The sequence below is a fragment of the Chlamydotis macqueenii genome, chromosome 1 (assembly GCF_036417535.1).
Source record: "Chlamydotis macqueenii isolate bChlMac1 chromosome 1, bChlMac1.mat, whole genome shotgun sequence".
Taxonomy (NCBI): domain Eukaryota; kingdom Metazoa; phylum Chordata; class Aves; order Otidiformes; family Otididae; genus Chlamydotis; species Chlamydotis macqueenii.
Window position 1 is genome coordinate 210,305,948 of NC_141556.1, and position 26,319 is coordinate 210,332,266.

A 26,319-nucleotide genomic window follows, 5' to 3' on the forward strand; every position below is an offset into this window, starting at 1 on the left:
AAGTGTTTTTTAAAAATGATATTTCTGCTTTAGTGGAGCAAGAGTTTTGATTTCACTTAATTTCAAACCATAACCAAAAATACTATAGTGGTGTGATACAAAGTAGTAATAAGAGCAATTGAAACTGTAATTTTTCACGGTTTTTCACTTAAATTGTATTAAAAACAAGCATAGCCTTCCAAACTTCTACCACGTTTCCAACTCATTCCACTTTGATTATTCCTTCCAATGAGAAACCCATTTATTGCACCCACCTGACTTATTCTAATGATGAAGCAGCATTGTTGTTGTCATATTTTTCTTAATGTACCTCATTGCAAACTTGAAGATACATAAGTGAAGTTTTCCATGAAGAATTCATTGAACAGAGCAACCAGCAATTGTCCAAGCCTAGCTTAACAGCAAGATAGGCAATAGTAGACTTCATTCACTACTCTGATTAATTAGAAAGATTCATCTGAAGTTGATCTTTTTTTGGTTTTAAAGCTTTCCAGCATCAGATAAGGGAGATGGAAATGCTGTCAACTCTTCATCAAGGCAATGCTGTCTGGAAATCAGTATTAGCTGTGCCAGCTATCTCTGCCAACATATCCTATGTTGGAGCAAAATATAGTAGATGAATTTTCGAGTTTCCTGTTTTCCAAAGCAACTTTTGTGTTTTACAGGCATATATAAAACCCCCCAAAATAATAATCCTTGACCAAAAAAATTGTGATTATATTGATTACAGGTTGAAAAGACAGAAATAAACAACAGAGTATTTTTCCATTTAGGGTTGTTCCTTAGAAAATTTAATACCTAGATCTTTAGTTATTCAGAATTTTACAGAACTAGAAAAAAAAAAAAAAGTGGTTCAGCCTGAATGGAAATACCATGTGGTTTTCAGAAAGAAATAATATTCCGTAGAAAAAAGGAGATACTGAAACCTAGGTATACCCACTTCCATACTTGTATGCTTGTTATCAGATTATTAAATGTCTCAAGTAATATTGAACTTGGATAGCTTCAAGGACAGAAACAGGAGCATCCTTATCCAGAATTTCACATAAAGTAGTGCCAAGTGTAAGTTCAAGACATTTATGTTTAGAATACATATCTCTTGTAGGCACAAGTACGTGTTTTGTTCAACAGACTACTGGAAAAAAAACCAATAATCCTTGCTTATTTTCTAAATTTACATTGGAAGGGTTAGGGGTTTTTTTTGGTTGTTTGGTTGGTATTATTTTTTTCCCCCCAGTGCTGTAATGATTTAACTATCAAATTCAATCTGAATTCATAAATTATTTCTGATCTAGCTCAACATTCTATTTAGTTAATGTTTTATTGACAGTATTTCATTACCCCCACCAAATGAAACTTTTTCTGTGTTCTAGGAAGAAGGTAGTATTGTAATGTTGAAGCAGGATATTGTGGTTCCAGGCAGTACATCTGCCTACACTAATTACACAAATAAGACCTTCTGCCACTAAGTAAGTTTTCAAATAATCATTTATCATAGAAAAAAAAAAGTGAAAGAATAAAATATTTACTTTGGGAGTTCTCTGTAAAGAAAATCTTGTGCAAATGAAGTGCCAACCCAAATACATTCTACGGATTTTTTCATTTAGATTAGAACTGGACTGTCTCTTTTTATATTCAGAAGATTAAAATGATCCACAGCATTAAAAAAAAAAAAAAAAAAAAAAGAAAGAGAGAGAGAAAAAGAGAAAAGAAAAAAAAAACAACTGCAAGTTCGTAAAGTTTTAATATGCACTCTAATCACTGTATTGTGATGAAAGGTACATAAGGCCCTAAGGTATCCTGAGGCATCCCCAGAGGTTTTACAGCACTCATTTACTTACATTAGCTTTAAGAGATAGATGTTTGAGAGAAATTGATTGGGGTTTTTTTTTGTTTTTGTTTTTGGTTTTGTTTTTGTTTTTTAATCAAGAGCATTACACAAATCTGTGTTCAGGTGCCAAGCTCAATAAACTGTTCCAAAGTTACTACTCTACTTCCAGGAAGTTTCTTGTACAGTCTGTGAACATCTATGAGATCAATCACAACAGGATTTTTTTGCAGCATACAATAACTCTGGGAGATTTGTATCATGAAGTTTCTACAACAGATCAAGCATTTAAATCTCTGGGACATAGACATTTCCCTTACATATTTTATATTAGCTGAAATGTATGGTTTTAAATACTCTGAGGAAATAAGTAACAGTCATCTGGATACAAATTCAGGATTTGTATTTATTCAACCAGATCATAGAACCATAGAATGGTTAGGGTTGGAAGGGACCTTCAAAGGCCATCCAGTCCAACCCTCCTGCAAGGAGCAGGGACATCTCCAACCAGATCAGGTTGCTCAGAGCTTCATCCAACCTGGCCTGGAATGTTTCCAGGGATGGGGCATCCACCACCTCTCTGGGCAACCTGTGCCAGTGTTCAACCACCCTCAGTGTAAAACAATTCTTCCTTGTATCCAGTCTAAATCTACCTCCTTCTGTTTTAAAACAATTACCTCTTGTCCTGTCACAATAGGACCTGCTAAAAAGTTTCTCTCTGTCTTTCTTATAAGCCGCCTTTAAGGCGGGGATTCTGAATTCAAGGAGCAGAGAGAAAAATCCTACTGATTTTTAAGCTACTGGGAGCATCACCGTACTTGCCCTTTTTTTTTGTACTGAGGAATGTGTATTGCTGAACAGATGCATACCTGAAGTTTTTTAAAATAACACATAATGTCAAGGTGCAAGGATCAACAGAAATACAAAAAGTGCGTTTGGCCAACATTGAAATACAGTGCTCAGTTTTATGAGGGAAAAGCTGGATGCAATTCATCAGCGTTCCTTTCTGCTTTCTACATCTGTTTGATTCCTGTTTCAGTCTGTGGCTTATTGAGTTTTTATTTATTTTCCACAGACATTGTGTTTAGATGCATATGGTTTTCACTAGAGTATTACTGAGTTACTATTCTTGTAACACATAGAAAACAAAATTAAAATGTACCTATCATTCCAGTATTTTTTCCTGTCCCGGTGAAACTTTTATTTCCACAAACTGAGTGTCTGAAGGAATGAAAAAAAATGTGTCTGATGGATTATTTGAAACTGAGGATAGAAATTGTAAACAACATATTTAAAATATCAAAGTGGTTCATCCACTTGTGTGCATTCTGCACACCCTGACTGCACTCCTTCCCTTGTTTCTCTTGGAGCTACAGCTCTGGGAGGACGATGATGTTTGCAGGACCAGCAGTGAAGCTGAGGAAGGGCTGAGCACACCCAGCTCATCACAACCTTTCTGAAAGTGACAAACTTCATGCAAGGGAATTTGTGTCTTTTCTCAGTGGTTTAGTTTTGTTTTCATCCAAGGAATGATACTTAAGCCACCAAGCTACTTTAAGGATGTACAGATTATTTGTGGTTGTGAAGACATAAAATATAATACAGTTCAAGTGCTTAGTATTTTGTTGGTGGTTTTGTATTCTCTTTATTTTAAGAACATAGTGACTAGTGTAGGCCATATAAAATGTAGCTACCTTAATGAGCAAATGACCTGCAAAATGACCAAGCAAGCAGCAAGTGGATAACACTTGATGTTGAGCTTGGCACAAAGGGAAGATAGTATCTGATAATTTGGTTTAATGTCACTGTAAAATGAGGATGGCTAGCGTGTCCCTGCTAACCTAGTCATCACAGGCTTCTTCAGTGCCATTTCAGTCCTTTTTAACATTTGTTCTTACTCTCGTAGGTACATAATCTACTGAAATCAGGAATGTGAAGGTGTAGTTTGTCCTTCAGTTTCAGCTCAGTTTAAGTAAGGAAACGAAACATTAAATACACTGAGGTGAGAAACAAACTGAGTGACTCAGAGAAGTTCCCTGTAGTTTAAATGCCTTTTTGATTGTTGTGATAAATGGAGGAGAAGGCAGTTAAGAAAGAGGAGAAAAATCAATGTAGGTTTACACATCATCCCAGAACGTATTTCCTAGTTACACTATGGATAGCTTCATTATCCAGTAAATACACTCTGTGTACTTTAAAAGTGCTTTACAGGAGTTATACCTTACTTTTTATACATTAATACATGAATTAATACTTCATTTTAAAAACTGTACATAAAAATATGTCTGAGTACATATTTTTATTAAAGAACTGTAGATTGCAATTGTCTTATTTCATTGCATGGTAGCTTTTACCTATCAATACTATCCCATCCAGACGGAGATTTTTCATCTGTGTGTCTATAAATACACACTATGCTCACGATTTGTATTCACAAAGACTACATTTATAATGTTCTGTTTGCTTATAATGCAACATGACTGAGCTTTAAAAAACTGACAGTGCCCTGAAAGAGCTCTGATAATTATGCAAAAGTATTGAAATAACGTAAGAGTGCAGGGAAGCATTTGTGTTATTAATAATTCAACATATACGTCCTTGGGGGAGAGGGTAGTTGGTTTTTGACATGGCACTTCTAAATCCTGGCAGACACAGTGGACACACAAATTACACATGTATTCCTCAGCTCTTTGTTCTTTAAACCTGATTACAATAGCCGTGCATGACTGACAGTGTTCATAAAGGATGAACCAGGAACAGCTTCTGAAATTCCAGATTACTTCAATGTTATTGAGCATTTGCAGTACTTCAGCATGAACATTGCTTTACTAGCAAAAGCTTTAGAAATGAGCATCAGCTAAAACTCAAGGCTCTTTTTCCCTTTGAAAGAATCAAAGATCTGGCTAGCAAAATATCAGCTCACCCTGCCAGCAATCATATCAAGCAAGCTCAGTCCCTTTCTAAGTTGAAAATGGTATGGGAGGATGCCTATAGCACTGCAAGACTCCAATCTATCTGTTTTCTGCCTTTAATAATTCAAAGATATCTGGGGAGCATATCTCAGAGGAGATGGCTGAAACCTGATAAAAAATGTGATGCAGTTGGTGTGCTAAAGCATTAGTTTGTGAGGACAAAATAGTATTTAAGGGTTGTGGTTGATGACTGCTTCATGCACACCTACAATGTGGGATCTGAAGAAGATGAAGAGGCATTCTGCTCATTCATTTCTGATGCCTCTCCATTAATTTTGTGCTCTCCAGCCCTGGTGTTTTGTTGCCTGGTGCCACACTGGTGTCTTTGTTCACAGTGTTGTTTAGGCAATACTCGTGCTGGTCACAGATCACTCAGTTCCCCTGTGTGTAGAATTGCAGTGTAGACCTGGATCACAGTGAGGGCAATGAGTTGACCTCTGAAGTGAGCTGTAGTAATTGATTTGACTGGGTGGCAGAAAGCTAGTCATCTTTTGACCTTGTCGTGTAAGATCATGCTGGCATCTTTTTAATGCTGTATGTCACTATTAATTCATTCATCAGAAAGAACATTTTGCTGGTCTGTCACAGCAGTCACACTGGTCAGGGTTTCTTTCATAGACCTTTAAAAGGCATCCTTTTTTCCACAAAATTTCTTCACGTCATAGATGACCTTCTTATCTTAGATTTGAGCTTTGGCAGGGGATGTGACCCTGACAGTCTCAGCTTATTTTACTCTCTCTCTTTCAAAATTTTTCATCACTGAAATGTTTTCTTTTATTAGCAGTGAGGATGACTGTTTCCTTTCAGCTTTCCTCTTCCTTTTCCTAGGTGCAGGACTTCTGTAAAGCAAAACAGAGAGGTCAAAGAAACATTGTATATAATATTGAAATTAAAGATTTTATATTATAAAAGTCAGAACAAAAGTGTATCAAGATTATTAATTTAAAATAAACCATCTTATTGTGTCAGCACAGGTTGCAAACAATGACACTCAAAATTGAAAATGTCATTGAAAAGAAATGTTGAAATAGAATATTTTGATGCAGGCAAAGTTGTGAGGTATTCTTAACTGAAAACTATTCTTCTGAAAAGTTTTCAGCAACTTCTAACTCAATTTTTAAAGTAGTTCTCTGACCAAAAGAAAACCACCATTAAAAAACCTTGAAAAAAAGAACTCTCTGCAAAATGCAAATTGTCCATATTGAAAAAGGAAAACTGATTTCAATGCACCCAGGCCAGACTGTTCTATCCTTTCTCTTATAAAGCAATACTTTGCACTGTTGAAATTTTTAATAAAAAAAAAGCATTTGCAGATAAGTTACTACTCTATGTGCAAAAAGATGGTCCTGTGAGAGTAGTAAATGCAGTGAAGAATACAAAATTAAAAGTTTTGCATTTATTTCATAAAAATACAGGCTAACATACTGTTAGGATGGCAAATATCAATGGAGCACATTTAATTCTCTGATTCTATGTTTCTAATGATATGACATTCTGTTTTAAGAGGTAAATAATAAAAAATCAATGGAGAAGAACAATACACAAATTACTTGTAGCCAAGTTATAAATGAACTACTCTGGTGTGTTTCCATTGCCATGAATTTCAAGCTTAATTATTTTATTCTGAAGTACTTTGCCTTGAGAAAAGACTGTAGTGTCAAAAGCAGATTCCCAGGGTACTCTGCTAAATAGCTCCTTGAGTATCTTAAAGTTTGCTTTCCTGAAGTCAAGGGTAATAACACTTTTTTCTCATTACACTGAAAATTTTAAACTCAACTGTTTCGTGATCACTGTGGTGAAGACAGCCACCTACCTTCATATCCCCACAAGTCCTTTTCTATTCACAACTAGCAAGTCTAGGAGGGCATCTTTCCTAGTTGGCTCACTAAATATCTACGACAAGAAGTTATATCTCCTGTAAAATTCAGGAATTTCCAAAATCTGTTTGTCACAGCAGTATGATATTCCCAGTTGATGTCTGGGAACATGAAATCTCCCATAAGGACCAGGGCTATTGATCCAGAAATTTAATCTACTTGCCTACCAGTTAAGACATCATTGCTTACCTTCTGGCTACATGACTGGTAGTAGACACCTACTACAACATTTCCTTTGTTTTCCATCTCCCTGATCCTCACCCAGAGCCTCTCAGTCACTAACTGTAAGGGCTGTACAATCAAACCTCTCCCTTATGTATGGTGCACCACCTCCACCTCACCTGCCCTGCCTATCCCTCCTGAGCAGCATGTAGCCCTTCATCTCAGTACTCCCATTGTGGGACTCATTCCACCAAGTCTCAATAATACCAATGACATTGTAGCTCTGGGAGCTGACCAGCTCTTACTGTTAATCTATTTTTTTTCTCATATTGTGTAGATTGGTATACAAGCATTTCAATATGCTCCTGAGCCCTCTGTGCTCCCAAGCACAGTGTAAAGGTTCCTACTAGCATTGCCACCCTTAGGTGATGCTATGAAAACCTTTGGCTTACCTACTGCAATGCTGTTGGTATTGCCTTCCCCCATCAATTCTAGTTTAAAGCTCTTTCAATCAGTCCTGCCATCTTATGCCCAAAGATCCATTTTCCCTATCAACACAGGTGAATCTTGCCATGCCCCAGTAAACCTTGTCTCTCAAAGGCCCTTCTATGGTTCAAAGCCCTGTTTTTCCGTAGTGCTTCTAGACCTGGTTTGCCTTGCCTTGAGGGACTTCAGATATTGTTGCTACATACTGCCCAATATCTTTTATGCTAGTTACCACACACCAAGCATCAAGATATATTTTAGGTGGTTAAATCCTCCAGGGATCTATATATCTGAGACAGTCGTTGTCTCTAGGTGTTATGCAAAGGACTCCATCAAACGTCTGTATTTGTAAACCCACTTTTCATTATCCTCCTCCTCTGTCACCTTGCCTAGTTTTCTTTTCATTGATTCTATTTATGTCTCATTTTCATTCTGATTTTTACAATCTCTACATCTCCAGAGATGAGTGCCTCTGAAGCTGGCTAAGGTCTTAAACATCATTGTTTGCAGTCCACAAAAAAAGGTTTTCTCTAGTTTTTCCAGATGATAAATCATGCATACAGTTCAAAGGATGTTAAATATCTTAATATCTCCAAAGCCTTACCAAATCTTACAAAACAAGATTTAATGTATCACTGTAGTTTTGAAAATCCTTTGCAGAACTTTTGTAGAAAATATCTCATCTTTCAGTATATTCTAAAATGTTTGTTAACAACTTTAGTGGTTCCCAGCACAACTTGCTAGCTTGGTTTAAATTTTCTGTTAATCTGCGTTACTTACTTTTCCATAAAACCACACAGAATCCCTTTAAACAAACAAACAAAAACCAAACAAACAAACAAACAAAGAAACATGAATACATCACTTAATATAATGATGTGATGTTCTCTCAAAAATCTTTTTTAGTACCTCCTGAGGTCTTCAGATGAGAAATTATTGGTAAAGTACTTGCAAAATCAATATAAACACAAACAATTTGAAAGGCGAAAAGTGAATTGGGATGTGTTAATACCAAATGTACTAGAGAAGCCATGATGTGGTGTAGTAAACATTAGAAGTATTAAGCATCTTGATAATGACTGTTCTCTCAGGATAAAGTGTCAATAAAATTCCTTTAACCCTTAAATCCAAAGTCAATTAAATGTTGATTCATAGTGCAACATATAAAGCAGGGCAAAATCCAATGTTACAGAAACCTTTGAAGGTAAGCATAGGAGCCTAACTTTTCATTATTAAAGCAAGTCTTCTAAAATCAGTGTCATTTAACTTTTTCTGGACTTAACCCTTGATAGTTAATGAAAATTAACAATCTACAGCAGTTCTTAAGCTAACTAATATTCTGTGATCAGCACAAGCTCTTTTCTTGATAGCCTTAGCCAAGGAATCAGGATAAATGCTAACTCTGTGGTTTTCATATTTTAGTAAGTTGGTCCTCTTACCAGCTTCCATTATACTGACTTTCTCATTAAAACAGACAAAAAATTTCAAATTAGAGCTAGAGTTTCTTTAATGTGTGGGCTGCCTTCTAAGAGGCATGAGTAAATTTCTTCTGCTATTAAATTATTTGTCTAGAGAAATTAAGAACAAAATAGCTTTGGGTCTGTAAGGACACCTGCAAATTTTCCTGCTACTTTGCCAGTTCATTTTGCTTTGGTCTGACATCAGACATTGCTACTACCATGCTGTCTTTCATTATTCCCATTAAAGCAGTGATTGGCTTACTATCTCACTTCTTTAAATCTCCTTTTTTTCCCAACATTTCATCCCAAAGTGCAGCAACTCCTAAGGCCCCTATTAATGCCCTTTAAACAGTATACAGCCTTCGTGAGGTCAGACACAGCCCCTTGCCCTGTTCACATTTATGTTTCATGAAAGCCCCCTTTGATCCTCAGCTCTGTCAAGTTGGTTGGTATAGGAATTATATTTTATGTTTTTTCCACACCCCCTCAGCTTTCTTTTTTTTTTCCCTTCCTTTTTTCTTCTCCTTCTGTCCTTCAGAACATGAACTTCAAGGAGAGCCTTCATTCCCCCCAGCCATGAAAAATGTACTAGCATCAATTTTTAAAGAAGCACACAATGAATTGAAATATAAATTCTCTTTATAAAAATATAATAAATTGCTTGTTAAACAAAAGTAATTTAATGGAGAAAAGTGTCCTTTCATTGTCCATGTGTTTCTAGAAATACAAACTTGAAAAAAAAATTTGGAAAGAGATAGAAGAGCAGATTGGTGTTGCAAGATGGTTGTAGATAAGGTATTTTAACTTACCAAGCTCTATAAAATTTATTTCAAAAGCAAAAAGAGGGATAGAGTTCTGTTTTGTTGTAAGTTGTTTGCATCTGTCTGATCTCCCCTCATGCTCCCTGTCCAGCTACTCTGATTCTTTTCTTCTTCATTTTGGGCTCCCATCAAGCCAACTCATTATGTAAACTTTCAATGTGCAAAAGGAGAACTCTCACCCCACCAGAAGCCTTTTGCAGTATAAAAAAGTGTTTCACCTGTGTTGAATTCTAATGTGTTAATTCCCATCACTATAATAAGAATATTTTCCTATGAGAAATCACTATATCCAGAAGCTAATAGTGTATGACTGGTTTCTAATGTTCTCTTTCTCTGGGAAGTTTGATAAAAATAAGAGATTCAGAACATTAACAACAGCATTCTTCATTCCATTATAGCAATAAAGTGGATTGCCCACTTTTGGTGTGCATGGAACAAGCATGAAACACAAAGAAGTGACAGAAAAACCAGGCGTCTCATTATTACATTTTTTTTTTCCATTTTAACCTTCACCAAACGTGACAGGATCTCTGTGAATTTCATAGTGAGATCATAGCAAGCTGTTTGGAATTGCAAATTGCACTGAGCTTTCCAAAGCAATAACATCCTAATCCAGTGACTATTCCTGCTGTTATCACAGTGTAGGTTGAAATTAAAAAAAAAATGCTCTAAACTTTCTCCTTTTTACAATGATTTAGCTATCCTGCAGAACATATCACCAGTTGCTTTCTATAAAGAATCAGTATTTTTGCTAGAGGTTATGAACTCTTTTCTTACTTGCCGCATGTCATCAGTGCTTTAGTACACAGTGCAGGGTAATTGCCAAATCTCAGTCTCCTGAGTCTTAGGAATTACGCTGTTCACCATTGACCAGTCTGTTAGACTCCTGGATCCCAGAACAGAGTCTGACTACTGGGTAATGCATACCACAGAGATATGGCTCAAAGCCAGGTTGGATGAGGCTCTGAGCAACCTGATCTCGTTGGGGATGTCCCTGCTCCTTGCAGGGGGGTTGGACTAGATGACCTTTGAAGGTCCCTTCCAACCCTAACCATTCTATGATTCTATGATTCTATGATATGACTTATGGCCAGATGTGAGCCAGAGGTGAGCTGGGAGCAGCATATGCATGTTAGTGTACCTATGTGCCTTTTTCTTTTAAGAGCATCAGAGACAAAGAGCTCTGCTTCAGTGATGTGTGACTTCCAGACCAGGCTGGCTCACAACTGTGCCCTTCAGAGGCAGATATCATGCCTGCAGCTGTTTGCTGCTGTTCAGGAAGACAAGCCAAAACACGCCAAACTACGATTATCGAAATGGGCTGGACTGAAATTTAAAGAATAGGATCTTTTTGTACAAACATCTACAGAAAGCTCTTTCTCACCCTGTGTATATTTGTGCCTGCTGTTAATGAAATGTCAAGGATGACTGTAGGGTAATGTGTACAGCATTTTCAGAAATACAGGCCTACAGTGTAACATACTAATGGGAAAGCGTTGATTGTGTGTTTCAGGGTTAATTATCCTAAGGGCTGAGAATAAAGATAGCATCCTCCAATCAATCACAGCTTTCCTGGATATGAACAGAACAGGAAACATATCTGTAATGAAAGAGCAGGAGATTGGAGTAATTTAAATGAAAACAGTATATACTTTCCCTGTTCTTAAAAAGGGTTCAAAACCTTAAAAGAGGCAAAGGCATAATACATTTAAAAAAATCTTATGCAAATGTAACGCTAGTATCTTCAGTAGGGTGATAGGTAACCAAATATATTTTCTTTTTATTAAATGTTCTGCAAGTTACTGTGGTTTTGCATTTTAAAATAAATGTCTGAGGTTTTGTGCAATTAGATTGGGAAAACTGAATGAAATAACATTGTCCTTGCTTATTGGAATTGTTATGCCAAAATGCTGCATTACATATGCTTATCTACAGATGCCAAGAGTAAAGTTGTGTTAAATATTTCTGCCCATAGATGTGTGGATATTTGGAACCTGGGAAGCCAATATGCAAGGTTTAGTGGAATGATAATAAATAATGATGTAAAATACATCTATACTGTAAAATAGAGTACCCTCATGCCTTGCCCTTACCTCTGGAGGAACTCAAATCACGAAGATCTGTGACTGTGTTTGACAACTTTCCCATTGAAACTAGGGTTGCTGCATGCTTAGAAGTAACAGGTGAAGGAAAAGAGGTAACAAGAAGCTTAACTCCTGGGTGGAAAGTCTTGCTGGAACAAAAAATTATTGTCTTCTGGAGTTCATGATTGACATCTCTGACTTCTTACACAATAAGTATGAAAAGTTTGATAGACTTGTGTCATTTTTACTTATGAAAAAAAATCAATTTCAGTGCTTTTTAAATGCATGTAAACTTTCTTGGATGTAACTTTACCATCTTTCAGAATCATGCTGAACTCTTAACAGACTTGTGTTTATATCATATTGCTTCTGCATGAGCAATGGATTTATGATACATGATTATTTATTAGGACATAATAAGAAAATCAATATTTAAGACTTGCTTCTCAGAGTCCTAAAGTGCTAAAGAATGTAGCAGTGAGCATAAAGAAACTAATAGGACTGATATTAAACAGTTAAATGTGTCTGAAAATAGACCTAAAATAACCCCTCCCCCCCATATATACATGATTTTCAGGAAGATATATTAAAGTATAAAGCTGTTTTCTGTATTTATTAACTTGGCATACCCAGTTCCTTTGTGGCATTCAAAGTGCTTTGGCACATGAAAAATCAAGCTATGATTACTTCATGATATGCCATTTTATGATTTTCAAATATTTGCTCTTGGTTTGGGGTTTTTTTTGTTTGGTTTTTTTTTTTTTTTTTTTTTTTTTCCATTTTGCTATGTGGTGAGTTTCATCTCCTTCCAGATATTCCCAATTGCTGGTGAAGTTTCATGGCACTTTCTTGACAAGGGGACATGTGATGGGAGGTTATCCTCTTTCCATGAGGAAAAGTCTTGTGAGAATGCCCTGTGAATTTTTCCCACGTCTGTCCAGTGACTAGAAACTATCAGTCAGTTCCAGCTAAACTTGATAGTTTCTTCAGGCAAGGAAGGATATTGCAGGGAACGTTAGATGCAACAGAGGCATCAGATGTTGTCTGGTAGCTGTCAGCGCCCCCCTACTAAACAAAGCCAACATACAGCCCAGCCACCATCTTCCTCCAATCCCCAGCATCACAGCTGAGGGAATATGGATGTGCATACTCAATCTCTGTTATCCATTAAATTGTCTAATTGTTTTTTGAACCTAATTATATTTTCTGCCTCCAAGGAGTTTGTTTCCCTCTTTTTGCTACCATGATGAAGTACAACATCACCTCATAACAAGCCACATATATGAGGGAGCATAGAGTCATAGAATCGTTTGGGTTGGAAGGATTCTTTAAAGATCATGTAGTCCAACCTCATCTTTCATTACTTTTGCTACATCAGGTTGCTCAAAGCCCCTTTGAACACTTCTTTGGAAGGGGCATCCAGAACTTCTCTGGGCAACCTCTGCCAGTGTCTCACCACTTTCCTAATAAAAAATTTCTTCCTTGTCCAATCTAAACCTACCTTCTTTCAGTTTAAAACCATTGTCCCTTGTCCTGTCATTACAGACCTCAGTAAAAAGTCTGTCTCTATCTTGCTTACAAACCCCCTTTAAGTATTGAAAGGCCATAATAAGGTATCCCTGGAGTCTTCTCCAGGATAAACAACCCCAAGTCTCTCAGCCTTTCTTCATAGCAGAGGTGTTCCAGCCCTTTCCTATGAAAAGTGCGAAGAGAAGTAGACCGTCAAGAGAAGAGACAAATGAGACACAACTGGGGTTTGTGTCAGAGTGAGATAAGTGGCTTGTCCAAAATTAAATATCAAGAAGTGAGAATCCAAGTGCTCTCATTTCCCACTTTGGGAAGAAAAGACCGATGTCATTTTGACTGTCTGTTTTTCTTTTGCATCACACTATCCTGAGTTTCCCTGCATTAAATCATTCTGAGATATGAACTTACTTCTAGTTTCTTTTTTATTAGCCGAGTGTGTTGTTTTGTTGAGTTTTTTAATTTTGTTTTCCAATTTGTACTTAAATCTCCTATTCTCTTGGCCAGGAGATTTTTAAGAGCATATGGATCAATTCTGTGACACTTGTACAGATGGAAGATCCTCTTGAATTATATCTCATAAAACACTTTCCATGTGAAGGCAAGACTTTGGTATAAATGAACACTTTATTGTATTATTGCTCAAAACAAGAGTCTTACGGAATGCTTTGACTGGAGCTGAGTAAGGTATTTAAAAAGACTCCCTCTCTCTCCACAAATTAGTAGCTCTCATTATTTTGTTTAAAGCAAATTATTTTAGAAATGAAAGAAAGACTCTAATTTATTTTTTTTAATAGCTGAAATGTAGAACCTCTTAAGGAGTAAATTATCTGTTTTCTGAACGAAAATTCCCACCTTATTTTCATTGTTATAATTAATTCTTTCCCATACTCTGTAAGCAACTGTAACTATTTAATCAAAAGACTGACATTTCCTGATATTGATTTGGTTTTTTACTTCCCATGTTCCAAGAAAGAAATCGACATTTTGACATATTGGTCAATACGATGCCGTGTGACAATTCAAGAGATCCAAGAGGGAAAATTTCCACGAGTCTAACCACTGTTTGGTGCTCAGTTTCCTTTTTTTCTAAAGTAAGAGTATCTTTTTTTAATAATGGCTTGAAGTGTGAGTAACAAACTGTCTTAGCTAGTCTTGCAGTAGCAGGATCAAATGTTGAAATTCATGGAGGTGCTTCCCAGCTGCTGAGTCCAGATCTTCTGGAATCAAGATGTAGGGAAAACATAGGCACCCTGAAGTGCTCCAGCAGCTCCTTCAGTGGGAGTAACTGGAGGCAGGGCAGACCACTGAATTCACCTGCTGTACTCTCTAAATGTAGCTGAAGTATCCTTATCTTCACTCCTTATGTACGTGAGTGTTTTTTGAGCTATAACCAATATAGTGATTTTCCAGTCTGTGTGTAGTAAGTGCCATAATCTCCAGCTAAAGGGATTTTCTTTGCATTAAAAAAAAAAAAATGTACCTCATGAAACAAAGAGATTTAAAAAAAAAAATTACTGCAGGATGCTAATGGATTTATTCGATATACTAACTGGGTATTTATAAGCCTTACTTCTAAGTGAAGCTCAAATGTACCAAGGACTTCACAGACTGAACCTAATAAATCTTCCTTCAGAGACGCAGTTCTCCTATCCTCAATGCTTTTTGCTAAATGATACCAGGTAGTAGAAGCTGCAGCATGATCTGTCCAGAAGACTCTTGTGTGGGAGGGAAACTGGTACAGAATTTTTTTTTTTTTACACAACTCCAGCAAGCATTTCTGTGCCTTCTTTGAATGTAGCTGAGTCTTTTGGTTGAATCCTTTGAACAGACCTTGTACAAATTTAAGCCATTAAAACTGATACTGACATTCTGTTACTTTCAAAGTCTCTTATTCCGAGGAGTATGCTAATCCATCTGAGGATAAGAATATGGTAGATGGGAAGGTTTGGTGTGCACATAGCTGAATATTAGAAGAAGGTTAGGCAATGAAAAGCAAAAGCCCTGTTAAAGGGTGATTACATTTCTTTTCCCTAGTATTGCTGCCTGCCAGAGAGAAAACAAAATCCCACTCTCCTTTATCTCCAGCTGTTTGTGCTTTATCCAAAACTAACTGGGAAACTACAAATTAAAGGATCTCCTTTACCTCACCAGGGAGTAAACAGCATTTTCTCCTATGTGGTTCAATATGTCTTGTGTCTTTGGTTATTACCAGTGCACTTGTGAATTAGGATACAATTTTCCACAATATGTGCAAGTCACTTGAGCCAAGCAAATTATCAATTTGCATTTTACTTGTAATTTTCTTTGTTAGGGGTTTACATTAAGTGCTTCAAGAAATGTCAATTTATGTAGGCTTCTCCTTTCTGAGTTTAATTTTCTTGGCATTGAATAATTTACTTTCTCACAGTTGTCTATGTGCTACTCCAACACATTTAAAAGCTGCAGCTTTTACTCCTTATTGTTCACGTTAAGACAATTTAATTAGCTGACCTTTCTACTTTTCTTTAAGACAACAACTTTAAGTGTTGTAATTATTTAGGTCTTTCAAACATTTTCACAAGCACATATTGATTCCAATTAATATTTCTTTCTGAGTAGTTTTCATTTCTACAAAATTTACTTCTAGTTTTAAGTTGTTTTGTTTACACATTTATCTGCAAATGACTTATTTGTTTTTATTATTGCTTCTTCCCCTGTGTGAGTCACCTTCTTTTGAGCAGGTTGTCAGTAGAAAACTATCTTCCTGACTTCAATGTGTTGGAACTGCACTTTGGGGAAAAAATAGGTGATTTCTTCTTTAACAGAAGATTTCTGGGAAAATTTCAACTGCATTGATTGATTTTTCTCATCATGTATCTTTCCAAAGTTTTTTTTCCACCTTTACTAGTTTCTTGATCTCCATTATTATTTTGCTCTACGGCAGCAACTGCATGCTTCACCAAATTGAGGGCCTCATTGCGTGAAGAGTTTTGGAAAAGCAATGCAAACTATGTCCTTGGGCCAATGCCTGTGATGTTAACAAACACATCTGTGATGTTGATCCTCATTAAGGTGGATTGCTACTCTCTAACATACTCACATGGCTAACCCTACTTTGAGTGCTTCATAATATCATCTGTATCTTATCAAATATCTTCAATAATGTGAACATTGAGGATTTTGAGCTACAAGTCTTATCTATAAAGATTTTGTTCTGGACAAACCAGCATAAAATCATTCAGGCAATCTGCATCATTAGTCAAACTGAACCTCAGCCAAAATTTCAAACTATTGAAATTATTTATAGAATTTCCTGTGAGCTACTCAAATACCTTTTAAAAACTTTGCTGGCTAAAATTCAGTAGCTAGAACTATTTTTTTTTTCCCCAAATGACATTTTTAAATCTTATAATAAGCAAAAAAAAAAAACTCACCAGGAATGATTGGCATTTTAGTAAGTGCCAACTAAAAGGCCGCTTTGCATTTGGGATCCTTTTCTCCAGTGAGCAAACTGCAATTATTTTTTTTTTTTTAAAAAAAAAAAACTACTAAGCAACATTTGGTCAAATTCTGAACACATAAAAATCTCAAATACAGTAACTGTTCAAGATGGAGGAAATCTCATGTTTTCTGGAGCTTAGAAGGACAGATGTCTCAGTCTGATTTGTATCTTTGCCATCTAAGTAAATTCTCAATCTTCACAGAAGAGATTACCAGATCATCTATCATTTCATCTGAACAATAAAAACCTTATCCATTACACAATGAATGATATGAGTGTTTTGGTGAATGTTAAGGAGTGTGCTAAATCTGGGGGTTTATGTATAAGCTAGTAGAAAAGAATGTGTGTTTGGATGAGAAGCATCGAAAAGGACAAGAGACTGCTGCCCCAGCTTCTTAATTACAGTCAAGTACACCAAGCCCAACAAAAGATAAGCTAAAACTCACCAGTTAGAATGAAAATTTTTAACAGGTTAAGTCTTTTCTCAGCCTTTTTGAATATGAACAGGGACAGATTCCCAGTACACGAGACATCCCGTCAGGGTGTGTTGGAGTCCAGGGTAAGTGACAGTGGCATGACAGTAACATTTTAAGGACAGGGGTTCCTGCTGCTTCTGACAAGAATGCTCAGCTTCCTGCTGTGATTGCACTCGTTCATGCTTGAGAGAGTAAAGTGGAAGCTGAATGCCTTCTGGTTTGGACTTTAATTGCCAGGAGCTGGGAGTTGGAGGCTGAGGGTAAAATGGTGCTTTAACATCAGGATGATCCTGGAGTAACTTTCAAGCAGTGTTTACCAGTTGCCTTAGGGGAACAGGGAATGAAAGAATAGATTGAGGGAAAATAAATAACTTAAAAAGCTTTAAGATGGGAACAGTTTTCTAGTGTAGAGTGTGGGAGATGCAGAATTATTACTGGTGTCAATATTTTCTTGGTTTGTCTATGACATTAGTTGCAACAGAAATAATTAATAGGATTGTGATCTTCTGGAAAGTTATGCAAATGGTGGATCAGAGATAATCCCTTTTGGGAAGGCTGGGGAGAGAAGGACTTCATCTGTGAAGTCAGAAAAAAAAAATTGACTTCCATGTTAAAACACTTGTACAGCAAACTGCAGAGTTAGGAGATAGTGCTTCACAAGTATTTGCATGTGAAGAACATATGGTTCTACTTTGTCCTTTTGTACAGTAACACAGGACGAAACTTTGACTGAGAAGTTGTAATGTATTTTAATGTTGATTTTCATACTATAACTACGACTTATTCAGAAAAAAAAATGATTACTCATTGTTGTGGAAATTTAGCATAAGCTGGCACCCTGGTTATGTCATTGTATTTAGGACACACAGATGAAGTTACAAAAACTCTTTAGTGCTTTAATACTCTTTAATACTTATACAACTCTTGTCTGGTGGCAACAATTCTCTCCTGAGAGAGGGCAGGACAAGAGGTTGCCTGTAGACAACATACAGAAAAGATGCATGGTATTTTCTTGATATTGCAAAAATGGATCCTTGGAAAAGAGCAGGTGAATTACACAAAAATTTAAGAGATACTATTTTTCACTTCCCCTCTGAACAGTTGTTTTAAGTGAGGCAACAGCAGTACTGATGCGACTGCACAGGTGTTCTCCTTACAGGTACGTGCATCTTCCACATTATGGCTGAAGTAAGGTCAGCTAAAGCCTTACCTAGGGCTTAAATTGACAGGTTTGATCATATTGTATTGATAGAGATTTTTACTCCTCCTCATCTTCCGAGGTGTCTTTAAGTGTGTGTGGCTTTTTTTATACCTACTTGTGAGAGAAGCATTTCTGTCCTACGCATATGAAGCTGAGACACAGAAATGCTTACTGACTTGCCCAAGATCATACAATAAAAGAGTATGAAGGACAGGAAAATAATTCAACCACCTTGACTTCCCAAGCTCTTCTCTAAATACCAAAACTCCTTGCAAATACTGTGAACATTTTTAAGAGCTGTTACAAAAATAATACAGGCTTTACCGTGTGACATCTCATTTCCACGCTTTCTTTTGTTTTATCCCGTCTAGGTTATGTCATTATAGACTTTCTTTACCATACAGATTTAGAAGCTTTATCACAGGGACTTGAATGCTTTATTTTTAATATTTGTCTGCAGAAGCGAGATTCCTATTCTTGCACAAAATTTTATAGGTGAGATTTGTTCGTTTTTAGAGTACATTGATTTTGAAAGCATCATGTTACTTTTGCATAATTCTATCCAGAATTTCCAGCTCAGGTTAAGGCAGCAGACAAAATTGACCAAAATATCTGGTCAAACTAAAGAAAGAAAACAAAGGATGTTTTCCATTCCTACTCCACCTCTTCCCACCTCTTCAAGCAAACAAAAAAAAAGTTGCTGCTTCCAAAAACAATTTCATGGTAGAAGCGGGCTCTTTAACAAACAAATCCTGTCCATATGGTTGTCAGAGAAATTATCTTAAATGAGGAAACAAGAATGAACTCCTCGTCAAGCAAGACAATTATACAAAACCATCTGAATCAGTCAACTGCATAATGATTGTAAAGGAAAGCAGCTTAACATTCTCTTAGACAAATGTCTTATTGACCACAGCAACAGCTGCTGTTGCTGTTGCTGATGTTCAGGAAAACTGGAGTTACTGGAGCTTCCCTCAGTATTTGAGGCATCCTGATGCTGTGATTCTCCCAGCCCTTATATGTATTGGAGGAATATGTCCTTGCTTACATAGGGTGAAGGAGTGTTAGAAGAGATTTCTACCTGGCATACCTCCAGTCTGAGACACCTGCAGCAAATAAAACAGATGTCTCAAATACTTACCAGTGCATTGAAATGTTTTGATGCTCCTGAACAAGTTTTTGGCTTAAGTCCGACTGATTTAGGAGAGTCTGCAACTTAACTCCTCAGGTGCATTCTACAAGGCATTTTCTGCATTGCCAGGCAATTCTAAAAACAGATCAGAAGACTGAGGTACAGTTCAGGAAATATTTTGAATCATCTGCCTTATCTATCAGAGCCTGGATTCCCTTTGAAAAAAGAAAATATCAGTTAAGGTAATCTAAATCATTAGTGCTTGGAAAACGATTCCCAAGCAGAACAAATGGAGAATCAGGAAATAAAAGGATAAGAAACTAGAATAAAATAGCAGAGACCTTTGTGTGTTCATTAGTCAACAGTTCAGATTAAAATCCCCTCTGAAGGATGAAAACTCCTCACTCAGTGAATGACCAACAGTTCAAATGCAGTAGAAACTGTTTCACTATGGAGATATAAAACTATTTCAAGTCCAAAGAGAAGAGTCAAATCCTGGTCAAATACAGAAGCACCTTCTCACAATTGTTGTTCACTTCTAATGTGAGTTGCCAGCTCTTTGGTACTAAGGTAACCTCTTCAGGTTGCTATTGTTTCATGGGCTGTTTGTATTGCTATTGTATGGAATGACAGTGTATAATGCAATAAACTGTGGTCAAGATGTTAGTATTTTAATCCTTGGTGTAGGGCATACTAGTAGTTTTGCTAAAAGTGATAAGGATGTGACCATCAGGCCTTTCCTGCATGAAGTCTTAGGTTAGATTTTCTGAATGCAGCAGGTCATGCACTTAACGGCATCCATCATGACCATTACTGGATACTATGGTATATGACATTGAGAGATTAAAGAAAATTGAAATACTCTTCTATCCAAATCTGGTAGAACATGGCTTCCAGCCAGGGGAATCAGAGAGATACGCCTCTATCACATCTTAAGCTGCTGCTTAGAGCAGTTTGCTGTTTTTCTATTGTTTGTGTTGGGAAACAATGGAACTTATTTAGGAAGGTTTAATTTATCACTGTTATGTTAAATGTAGATACTGTGATACTTGTATGTACATCTAATAATTCATGCTGTCAGTGTGTATCAACTTCCATTGTGTCCATTTCCACTGAGAAAGAGTGACCAACTTTTCCAGGAAGATAAAGGGAAACATATACAACTAAAGAGAGAAGGCTTGAAACCAGTTTATGCTCTTGATTGTTATAGGCCATAATTTGTTGCTCTGTCAAAGAGTCAGCATGCCAGTCATAGGAAATGATGAGTAATCTTAAAACTGATTGTAAATTGCATCTGACTGATTGGCAAAGTAATCAACTGAAGCTGAGGGAATCAACACCGGGCATACAGAGCACCTCCTCCTGCCATCAGGTCATGCAGCTGCGGCAAATTCAACAAAATGGAAGACCTTTCAGTGCACAAAAGAGCACAGACTTGACAGTCCAGCCCCATGCAAACACTTCACTTAAGTATCATTGTATGTTTTGTTCCCCGTTTTACTCGCTCTTGGCTAGTATCCATCCACTCAGAGCCTCTTCAAGTGCCTGCTTGTGCACTTTATACAGCAATTTTGTTTTATTGGGCATTCATTACAGTGCCCAGTTTCTGTGTAAAATTGCTATGCATTTATTAGGAGAGGTGTTGGCACTCAAATAACACTTTTTTTTCTCAAGAAGTTTCGCTACTTTTTCTCTTGCCCGAGTGACCATTAACGTGGATGAAAAATGTGGGCTCCTGGGAGATGATTAGAAAAGACTTGCCTGCCAGAGTAATTATTTTACTGAGGTTATTTTGATTTCTTGCACATAGTTGGTTAAACATGAGTAGACTCAACAAAAGAATCATATTGGTAAGTTTAGTTCTGTGTGGGCAGTAGACGTGGATAAAAATATGTAATGTATACCTTACATAAAGTATGTATTTACAACACTTATTTGTAGAGGGCCTTCCTAGATAATGTGAATCTTTTATAATAGAAATTGAGTTAAAATGCATTGAAGCTTGGTGTGTAGAGTTGCTGAAATGCTAGTTGTGAAAAATAAGAGAAATTATTAATCCCTTAGAAACAAATCACTGGAGCCATTTCCTGAATCTTAGATGTTTAGGAATTTTTCTTTGTGGGTGTGCAGGCTTTGTTTGATGTTGCTGCAGTTATTTAAGAAGGAAGATACAGACAGTAAGTACAAGAAAACAGAAAATGTTGGCAGTGCTAAAGGTGTCTCCAACTGAGCTATGAAGGCTGTGGTGCAGAATTGCACACTACCCGTACCCTCTCCTGCCAAGGTCCTGGTTTGTTATCGGACATACAGATCTAGCAGGGAGGGGGAACTCATATGTCTTCAGAGTTCGGAGGAAACTCTCAATGACCTGTTGCCAATGTTCCTACACTGCTTTGCAGCTCATTTTGTTGCACCTTCTCTTTCTTATGCTTCTCTGTCCCAGTCAGAGGGAGGTTACGAATGTAGGAGCTGAGCTCAGGTTAGTGGAAGTGTAATGTCCTCAATGCAGAGCTGGAAGGTGCAGAGAAGCAGAATTGAGACCCTCTGCTGTAAGCTGTCACCACAACTTTGCAATGGAAGAGCAAATTTTTAGGAGCCCATACTCCTCATACCGTCCCCAAAAGTTGCCAGCTGGTACTCATGTGCTTTCAATGCAGAGGGACATGGTCACCAGGCTTCCCACTGAGGAGTGAGAAATAGACTTGGTGGGATGGCAGATGGCACTGAAGGGATAAAAAAGCAATAGATTGTATGTCTGTCTCTTTACCTTTCCCTTACCTTCTAGAGGTGTTCAGTCCATAATAACTTTTGGGAAAGTGTAGTTACGCTGAATGCATCTTCTCTTGCTGTTTGTGCCCTTTTTGACCTTGTTGTGTGCTGCTGGGCTGCCTGCATTTGCTGCTTCAGCACCCCTCAGGATATCTCACAGGCTGAACAGTTTATTAGAGAGAAACGTGGCTCGTGGGCTGTAACATAGACTTCAGCTTGGGAGAGGGGGGCAGAAGGGGAGATGTGCTTGCTCTTCACTTCTTCAGGTGAAGGTGGGGTTAGCAGGGGCTATGGGTGAGTGGAAGATTGATAAGTCCTGTCTTAGCTGCTGCCAGAGCTCGCTGTGAGGCTGGATAAAGGCTAGAGAGGTGGTGATGGTTAATTAGGTCCTGTAGGGCAAAGTCCAACTTCTTCCACTTTGGCCAAGGAAACTTTCTCTTTCCCCATCTGCAGTCAAACAAGAGGTCTGATTCCATGGTCCCTCATCACCACCACTTCATCTCTTCAGCCCTGACATAAGGCCTGAGTTTTACCTGAAACATTCAGTTCATGTCCTACTGCTCCAGGGCTCCAAATTCCCTGCTGCAAAAGGTCTTTGTAGCTCAGCTTGTATTCATACACTTGTTGTGGGTATATGTGTTTTGACATGTGCTTTTGTGAAAAGTTTGTAATTCTGTGACAGAATGAAGAGCTTGACAATGTGTATAGATGAACAATTTCTTGTATTCAGAACCAAGGATGGAAAGAGCTTGATCAGACTTGATATGTTAACAGATAATTGTGCTTTTACAACGTATTTCACTGTGTCAGTCATATTGAATGCTTTTCAGGCATGTTAAGAGGCCTTTGCATCACAAAGGTGCTTCTACTATGTGTAGGTCTGGTGAGAGCTTGTTACATATTGTAAAGTTGCTGCTTTTTCCTCACTACTGCTTAATTTGTGTCTTCACTTACCTTAATAAACTAGGAAAAAAAAGAAAACAAACCACAAGCTTTTCACAGCTCTTCAATGTTTATCCTGCAGCACATTTTTCCTTGGACATGGGAAACGCTTTTCACCATCATCCTTCAAATCCCATCTTTGCTGACCTACATAGACATGCCACGAAAAAAACCATCTCACTATTATTTTCCCCTGTGGTATTGATCTTTCTGAGGCAGATGTGCTTTAAGATAGACTACAGTGATACTTGTGCATACTTGCAATAAGCATTTTAAGCCCTGGATATAGAGCTATGTTTGTGCTCTGAACACTGTTTAGTGTCATAAACATGATAAAAAATAATAATCAATACAAAATTTAAATCTTTATAATACATATCTCCAAGAAAAGCTATACATTTTTGTGGAAGAAGATAGTGAATAAAAATTGGTAAGGTTTAAGCAGGTCTAATGTCTTAAATATTTTTTGTATGTGTGTTTGTCTTCTTTGCATTTAATAAATAAATGTAATTTTTCTAGTTATTTTCTACTTTCCATGGACAGAAGCTCCTATGATTTATTGAACCGTTTGTTTATAGGGACCTTGCTGTGAGATTTCCAGCCAGTGGCTAAAACTACTCTGGCAGCTAATTATAAATGCTTTAAAAATCAGTGAAGGAAATATTATCACAGCCACATTTATAGCCTAGAAATAATAAACCTGGAATGTGACTTGAGATTGTACATCTAATAGTACTTACTACTTGTATTACAATAATACCCAGAAATTCCCACTGAAATCAAGGTCTCATTTATAGTTCATTATAAAATCTTGTAAGAAGCACATGGCTTCCTTTCCCCTTCTTCCTTCCCAACTTGCCCCTTAAAGTACACTACTCTTCATCCATTTTATAGTGTTTGTATCTCTTTAGGTGTGTATTTCATGATTCATGATGGATGATTAATGATGGGCTTTGGGGGTCTTCTATCAGGACTATGTTTACTTGGTATAAGACAAAAAAATTATAGCCTAGAAGCAATAGTGTATAATATGTTGACTATAAATTCTGGATGTATGGCAAATGCAACAAGACAGCATGTGGGATAGAGGAGAAATTGAACAAAAATAGAATGACATGGAAGGATGTCTAGAAGAAGAGGCATGAGGAAGTGAAATGTCCTGTTTAGGATAACATAGCAGGTCAAAAGACATAGAAAGAGTGAATTCAGGCTGCCTGATCCCCAGCCCAGAACACCAGATTACATTGTATTCAGCATAGCTTTGCATTGTTGCAGAACAACTCAACAAAGTAGTGATCAGATATTCCAATCCTGCGTCAAATTACTGGGAGATAAATTTCCCTTAAGAAAACTTGTGCATTTCATCATTTCAAACAAATTTGACCCAGATGATTGCAATTAAATGAGAAATATTTTGTACTAAAAAAAAATATTGATTTTGCATAATAGCCAGGATGTTTTCCTAAGAGATCACATTCATCGGTTTGTATGTATATAAATGTATGAAAATGTAGTTTTGATTAGAGCAATTGAAAGCATTCCATCTTATATACATGCTTTCTATTTTTGAAAGTTTAATTACTGGTTAAAAAGTACAATTTGGAAGTTACCATTATAAAACAGTATTGTCTCCAGCGCCAGTTGCTAGGTATCTGTGTAGGGTGGTAGTTTTCTAGGACTTGATGCTGGAGCAAATACCATTTTGGCACAGTATTACTCTATCGTTGCTCAGGTAAATGTTTTGTGCCATTGTATGAAGATTTACTTTCCTGCAGGGCTGATTTGTTCAGGGCTGCACAGTTTACTAGCTTTTGTCTGAAGAAGTTGAATTGTAAGTCATCTCTCTGAGGGGTAATTCCCGCAGCCCTTTTTCTTCTGGGAAGAAGTCTACACTGGAAAGAGCAGGAAGGAGCTACTGAGATGTTTTTATCTGTCTCATGGTAGGGAAAATGTTGACTTTGTGTAGAAGCATTGCACAACTGAATGGTAATGCACATGCAATCAGCTGATTTGGAAGGGGCTCTAGGAGATGGTTCTCCCCTGCTCTTGTAACACCAGTGTGGCACAGAAGCAATGGTCAACCTCACTAGTCTGACCTTAGCACTGTCTCTGACACTGGAATCTGACCTTGGGGCTATCATAACATAGTAAATAGTGATGATAAAAAAACCAAAGTACTTTTCCACAAGAAATGCTTATTATAAAGAAACTTTTGCAATTAACTGCCCTGTTGTTGCTTTTATAGAGACACAGAATGGCTGAGGTTGAAATGGGCCTCTGGAGGTCATTTTGTCCAACGCATCCTGTCCCCTCACCCATAGGCAGGGTCACCTAAAGCTGGTTGCCCAAGACCATATCCAGACAGCTTTTGAATATTTCCAATGAGGGAGACTCCACAACCTCCCTGACTAACATAGGTGATTAACACAACTGTTGTGCAGTGCTGACCGAAGGTGTTACATAGAGGAGGTAGTGAATGTTAACATGCTTGCACTTTCTGTGACATTTTGGTGAGCTCTCCTTGGACCAGGAAGGGTTAAAAATGTTACCTGTAATAAAAACCTAATGAACTCTGCTTCAGCCACTCTATCCCTTGAGGTGATAGTGGTCTCCTCGCTAAACCCACACCCACATGCTGAAGTAAAGAGCTAAATCTCTGCATTTATGAAAAAGAGGTTCAAATCTTTCCCCATGGCAAGGCTGCTTTGAGGAATAGGACCAAAAAAAGCAGTATTTCAAGAGGACAAGAGCACTGTGAAAGCTTGCCAGCTGATTAACTCTACAGGAGTGATGCTCGCTGGACTCCTACAGAGTTAAAGCCAGCATGGTGTACAGTCCTGCCAATTTAGTAAGTGCTTCCCTATCCAAAGGTCTTATTAATCTTCAGGGATCTCGACTACTCTATTGCTTTTGGACAAGCAGTGGCAGCATGACAGTTGTCTAACAAGTGCATGGCTCTCATGCTTTCTGACTCATAAATTTCTGCTGAACAATAAGAGCTGCAGAAACAGAAGTATTTGGGAAAAGCCACACCATGAAGTGAATTGGTATGCGAAATGCAGTTCCTGAAACTGCTGGACCATGGAAATATCAGCAACAAC